Genomic DNA, 6,827 nt, shown 5'->3' with positions numbered 1-6,827 from the left:
AACCAGGGCTCCTTGATGTAGGATTCAGGAGATGGGTAACTAAAGGTTTGACTGCAATGTGCACCTTTGTTGCACAAGGAAAATCTAAAAGTTTTGCTGAATTATGAAATGATTTTTATTGGTATTTACAAATACAGGACTATTTTGAAAGGGAGTAAAAAAAAAAAAAAAGGGTAGTACTGAGCCGAATACACTGGTTAAGTTGATAGTTGATTCCTATTCAAAGAATATCTCTTCTCTCTATCGGGCCTTTATGGAGAATAGAAAAAAAAAGAAAAAAAAAACACATCTAGCTATATTAAGCAGAAATGGGAAAGAGAATTAGGGGAAGAAATTCCAAATGAAAAATGGTATTTTGCTTGCAAGACACAACATACAATTACCTATTCACAGGCATGGAAAAATCTAGTGCGTTATTTCATTACCCCCAAAATTAAAAGTAAACAATTATCTACACCACAATTATGCTGGAGGATATGTGGCATACTGATGTTGAGCATCTTCATGTATTCTGGAGTTTCCCAAAAATATTACCTTTCTGGAACATGGTTTAGATGGAGATCCAAAAGATTTTAGAATATGCAATACCAAGAAATACACCAAACACTCAGTGTTGAGAGGAGATGTATATCTTGTTAATATATTAAGTGTAGCATGTAAGAAGAGTATTACAAGGCATTGGTATAAACCGGACAACCCCTTACTTGGAGAATGGATATAAATTGTTAAAGAAATATATAATATGGAAGAATTGACTTTTATTTTGAGACTTAAAAAGGACTTATTCCTAAAATACTGGAAGAAATGGATTGAGTACTGTAATGTAAACAATCAATAATTATATGTGAATGTATACCCCCTGTTCTATTGTTTGCCTCTTCTTTCTTTCTTTCTTTCTTTCTTTCTTTCTTTCTTTCTTTCTTTCTTTCTTTCTTTCTTTCTTTCTTTCTTTCTTTCTTTCTTTCTTTCTTTCTTTTTCCCTCCTGTCTTTCCAATTGATGTATGCTTGAAAAATCATCAATAAAAATACAGTATAAATTATGTAATGTACAGCATCATTTGTGTGTGGTTAAAATAAAGCCGCGAATGTTCATTTAATAAATCAGTACAACTTTTTCCTTTGTCTTTGAGGAAATAATTAAAACATATTTCAATGTAAATACAGACTTTTTATTTTTCAGTAGGACTTAGATGTCATTTTCCCCATCATATGTTGCTTTGTATTTTGTTCAGGCTTAAGCAGGATAATATAACATTTAGGTGCAAATATGCAGAATAGTAAACCAAAGCTTGAGGCTAAAATAGCAAATATCTCCACAGCTACAGTAAATTTTCCAGGAGAACTGACATAAGCTGGAATAAATGTGTTCCACACAGCACAGAATATGAGCATACTGAATGTGATGAATTTGGCTTCATTAAAGTTGTCAGGCAGCTTACGAGCCAGAAAAGCCAAAATGAAACACGAAAAAGCGAGGACGCTAATGTAACCCAGCACAGCCCAGAATCCTATAGTAGAACCCAGACTGCACTCAATAATGATCTTTTCCTTGTAATATTTCATATTTTTTTGGGGAAATGGAGGGGATATTGTTAGCCAAAGAACACAGATAAGAACCTGTATAAGTGTAAAGGCAAGAACACTGAGTCGTTGTTGTGAAGGCCCAAACCATTTCATGACATTACTTCCTGGGAGTGTAGCCTTGAAAGCCATTAACACCACTACTGTTTTCCCTAGAACACAGGAGATACAGAGGACAAAAGTGATCCCAAACGCTGTGTGACGCAACATACAGGACCACTCAGTGGGCCGACCAATGAAAGTAAGTGAACAGAGGAAACACAGAGTCAATGAGAAGAGCAGCAGGAAGCTCAGCTCTGAATTGTTGGCTTTTACTATGGGGGTGTCCTTCTTGCTGTAAAACAGGATGGCCACCAGCACAGTTAATCCTACTCCAAACAGTGAGAAAAAGACTAGCACTATACCCATAACTTCTGCGAAAGACAGAAACTCTACAGCCTTTAACACACATTTATTTTTCTCAACATTAGGCCAGTAATCCCCTGGACACTGCTTGCAGTTATTTGAATCTGGAAATGAAGTTGTAATTACTAGTTAGAGACAAAAGGAAAACAAATTCATTGATGAAGAGTGAAGAGCAACTAAACTATTTTCTGTGAAACTGTTAGATGGGCTGATGATTACCTGTCTCATTACTGATTTCTCCTTCTGCACATGGAATACAGTCATAACAGCAGACAGGTCTTCCTTTTTGTGCAGCCTTCCTGGTGCCTGGAGGACATATATCACTGCAGACAGACCTTGGCTTCTATATGTAAAAAATATACATATGTATATATATTTTACTGACTCTGAAAACTTAAGATAGATTTATCAGTAATATTGATTAATAATGCTGATATCATAATTTTCACACCAGCATCTGCGTTCAAAGTGGTTATACAGGCATTACAGCTGGTTGGACACTAAGTGGTGCTATGGGGTATTTTTCTCTGAGCAAAGATCAATGTTGCTGGTTTTACTTATTTTTATTGCCAATATTTAGTGATGGCCTCAGATGCAGGATAATTTTACTTGCAGGTATCATATTTGGTTATTACCACAGCAACCACTTGTGTGCGTGTTAAATGATCTTCTTGTGTATGAAAGTGTATTCTATTCATGGGAAGCAGAAAGACTGCAGGATTAGCTTGACACATATTGGTGACTGTGGTGACTATGCTTTAAGACTACTCTATTTGTTAGGATATTGATATACGAACTGTTGTTGTCAAGTAAAGTTTCATCCATAATGCTACTTTAAATCATTGACCCTCATCCTATGTCATGAAGTCACAAAATGTAGCCTAATATAGAAAATTATTATCCTTGTTGATCAAATATTAATGCAGTTTGTTTTCTAAACAATTCAGCTTTACAAAAAGGTAATTAGTTAATAGTATTTTTATATATTGTGTTATGAACAAACATGAATTAACAATCAACAAAAGTACATCTATAAATTAATCGGTTAAAAGGTTTTTATCCATTTTTAATTGGTTGTTTATTGTTCAAGATACTTAATTACAATACTAATGTTAATGAATTAAACATTATTGTGAAGTGTTGACTTACAGAATTGTGACTCATAGCTAATGACACATTAGCTTCTTACAGTACACAAATGTAAATTATTATTTTTTTACGTTGTGGAACCATTTTCCATCCTACACTAATTTGGTATTCCTCATACCTTTCATAAAGTTAAATACAAGTATTTACTTTTTTTGTTTTTGATATGATGTTCTCTTATTTAAAACAACCCTGTAGGAGAAACCTACTTATTTCCATTTACCTTCAGCTGTCCTCCAGTCCAAATGATCTCTTCAGTATTAAGCTCTAAGCGCTGGTCAGGAGGCAGTGAGGCATCATAGTATCCCACAGATTTAAATTGGAATGATCCATCAGAGTCCTGCTGCCAGTTCACAACTTCATAGTGTGCTACTGCACCACCAGTGCTGTCAAACCATACACGATCACCCATTTTTATAGTGAAATTTACCCTTTTCAGAGCCTCAACCACCTAGTGAAAAAAGGGACAGTTTTGATATTATCACTGAGGCATTTAACATATCCAACAAAAATATGTTTCCCTTTTTTCTCTCTTTCTATTCATCTGTCTTTTATCTTTTACCTCCTGCGGTTGTATTGTCAGGCTTTTCTCACAGCCTTCTGGTTCTTTGCACTCAAGTAGCTTGTGCAGTGAATGAGCTACAGCATAAACTGCTTTGTAGACGTTGCTTGCATATCTTTGTTCAGGCACATCTTCATTGTAGTTTTTTAGTGCAAATATATCCTCATATCTGCTGCAACTTAATGCATATCGAGTAGAATTCCCCTCACCTTTTAGGCATGGAAAAGCTGTATCCCAGAATGCTTTTCTAACATAATCTGCAAACCCTTCAATATTTATTTTTCTCACTGCAAAGCCAAGTGACCCTCCCAGGGAATGAAAACTATTTGGATTGATATAATTCTTTGTAGTTATCCATGATTCTACACCAATCATTTGGAAGCCTGTAATGTTCTGAATACTTAACTGATCAATAAGTAAGCCCATCTCAACAAATGAAACAAAGGCAACAATCACTTTTGCTGTGCCTCGTTCTATAATGTCTACCACTTTTTAAAGTTTTTCTGGCTCTGTTCGGTAGAATTTCACAGAGTACTCTACACAAATTCCCTCCTCCTGGGCTATTTTCAGAAATATGGACATTCCATTGTTTCCATAGTCATTGTCACTGTTCACAGCTCCCACCCAAGGCCAGCCAAAGTGTTTGACTATGTATACAAGTGCTCTGCTCTGGTGATAATCACTAGCAATAGTCCTGAAGAAAGAGGGGTAATCTTTCCTATTACTGAGACATTCACATGTGGCTGAGGGACTTATCTGAAAAAGAAATCACCGGAGACAATGATACAATCATCAGTATGGTGATTATGTCAAACATGTAGTGTCATCGCTCCTTACCACTGGAATTTTAAAAGGTCCTGTAGTTCTGGACAAAATCACTGTGGCAGAAGACTCTGATTCACCTATGATAGCATGTAAAGGAGACTGTCCATTGCATCTGTGTCCTGCTCCAAACTCCTGACCATTCATCAGTCCCATAGTTGCACTCATGGTAGACAGTCTTGAACCACATGTATCATAGATTCGATAACCAATAGAAACATTTGGGAGCAAATGTTTGCTTCTGTTAATCTCCTCAATTGCGAAAATCATGATTTGTGCTAAACGATAATCTCTCAGATTCACACTGTGAAAATAAACATTAAATCAGTTAGCTAATTAGAAACTAACTTAACAACAGTTTCCAATGTAACAAACCTGGAGCATGATAGAAGTTGAGGTTTTTGTGTAAACTCAAAAGAAGGTAATGTTTCTTTTCTGTGGATTGCAAAAATTCCTCCAATAGTTACATCTCCATCCTTAGAAAGCAGAGGGAACTTAGGGTCTCCCATTGTTTGACAAGGAGTGTGTTCTGCCTTTGTATAAAGTTGATGGAAAAGCAGGAGTATATAAAGAAAGAGAAGCATTCCAATGAGTGTACTCTGCAGTGAATGCCAAATGCAAAGTATATGAGACAGTATTTGCACTCTTATAGACATAATTAATATGGTTGACTGATTGAGAATGTAGCCAATGACCCGACTGGACAAATTAATCCGGTCAAGCAGAGGTGTAATAAACCAGAGGTTTTCTCACACTGTCATAAGCTAATGAATTGTGAGATTAGGTAGTATCTAGTAAAGCATTTGAAAATTCTACTCAAAATACATCTAACATGTTCTTAAACATGTTGTCTGCATCTTTTGTCTAGTTTCTAAGTCTATGCACATTTGGTTTCTTGTCTTTGAAAAACATATTTTGGCATTTGTAACCCTCATAAGAAGTTCTTATAGGAATGTAATTCTTATAACTTCCAATGTTAATAGCTTATATTACTATTATTATTATTATGTGATATAATATTATTGTATTTTATAATATTCTTCCAATCATAATCATATAACCTGAATTTAGTAAATCTGCCTAGCAATTGTTGATCAGTCATGAACAGGTAATTGTGATTGGTTAAACAATTCAAGCTCCGCCCTGCTATGCTAGGTGTGTGTGTGTGTGTGTGTGTGTGTGTGCGTGTGTGTGTGTGTGTGTGTGTGTGTGTGTGTGTGTGTGTGTTTGAGAGTGCAGCAGGAGACTTTTTGCAATTCAATTGCTAATGTGCCTCTTGAGGCTAGGGAAGTGAAGGCTAGGGAACACACGTATATATATGTGTGTGTGTGTGTGTATATATATATATTTATATTTATATACGTTATATACACACACACACATGTGTATGTATTGATCTTTACTGACATAGTTCAAGTAATACATGTGTTTTCTTTCAAACACAATGTTATTCTGAAATTAAACCTGCCTCCGGGTAGTCCTGAAGTAGCTCTAATCTTCCTCCGGGAAATCAGTTTATTAAACTCTGGACTAAACCAAGTCTAGGACTATTTAAAACCATGACAGAGAAATCAGATTTCTGTTATTCTAGTTTAAAAGGCCAATTTAGTCCAGTACTAGGGCCAATTTAGTCCAGGACTAGGCTTAATCTCTGTCCAGGAAACCACCTCATATGGTTTATTTCACCGTGTGTGATTACTGAGGAATGATGTATTATTTTTGAAAGGTACAATATGTACGATTTTTGTAATAAAATATTCAAAAACCACTTGCACAGTGTGATATATTTCATGCAGTTGTGTATTTACATTTTCCCAAAAGTTCCCAAGGATTTGTACATCCAGAGAAATTCCAGTTTTAAATAATGGCTTGTCCCTTGACATTCTCGTCTATCAATGATGTAATATCCACGAGCAACTAATCTGTGCTCAGCAACGCGAATTTGAGTGATATATCTGCTTATTTTGGGGGGTTTTGGCTCTATCCCTTCCTGTCTATGTCATCATTGTGCCGATGCATATCTGTTGTGAAACAGAGACGGATACAATTGCAAGTAAAAGGTATCTTTATTGAGCTGGTCAGATGCACACAGGTCGGGGAAACAAACACTCAGGTGGTGAGATGACGCAGGGACTTCAATGGGCAACCCGGAGATGGCGTGCGGTGATCGACGTGCTCAGGAACCAGGAACAATAAACAATCCAGACAGCGTGAACACAACGAAGAGGGTCCACGAAGGCAGGAAATCCACACGAGGAGACGAGAGCGAAACACAGGAACAGGACACGACACCGGGGAAGCCACAACGAT

The 6,827-nt window shown here is 36.3% G+C and overlaps 1 pseudogene across 1 annotated transcript; it reads right to left on the bottom strand.

Annotated features, from left to right (window-relative positions):
• Positions 1-1,177: 1,177 nt before the first annotated feature.
• Positions 1,178-5,101, bottom strand: LOC311290300 (extracellular calcium-sensing receptor-like; annotated as a pseudogene). The gene is made up of 6 exons: positions 4,893-5,101; positions 4,533-4,821; positions 3,696-4,451; positions 3,357-3,584; positions 2,207-2,330; positions 1,178-2,091 (listed from the first exon to the last, which is right to left on the bottom strand). The product of its transcript is annotated as an extracellular calcium-sensing receptor-like (transcript).
• Positions 5,102-6,827: the final 1,726 nt, after the last annotated feature.

Source organism: Rutilus rutilus, assembly GCF_951802725.1.
Source record: "Rutilus rutilus genome assembly, chromosome: 5".
NCBI classification, from domain to species: Eukaryota; Metazoa; Chordata; class Actinopteri; order Cypriniformes; family Leuciscidae; genus Rutilus; species Rutilus rutilus.
The sequence above is the reverse complement of the archived record's forward strand: the minus strand, read 5'-3'. Positions and strand labels throughout refer to the sequence as shown.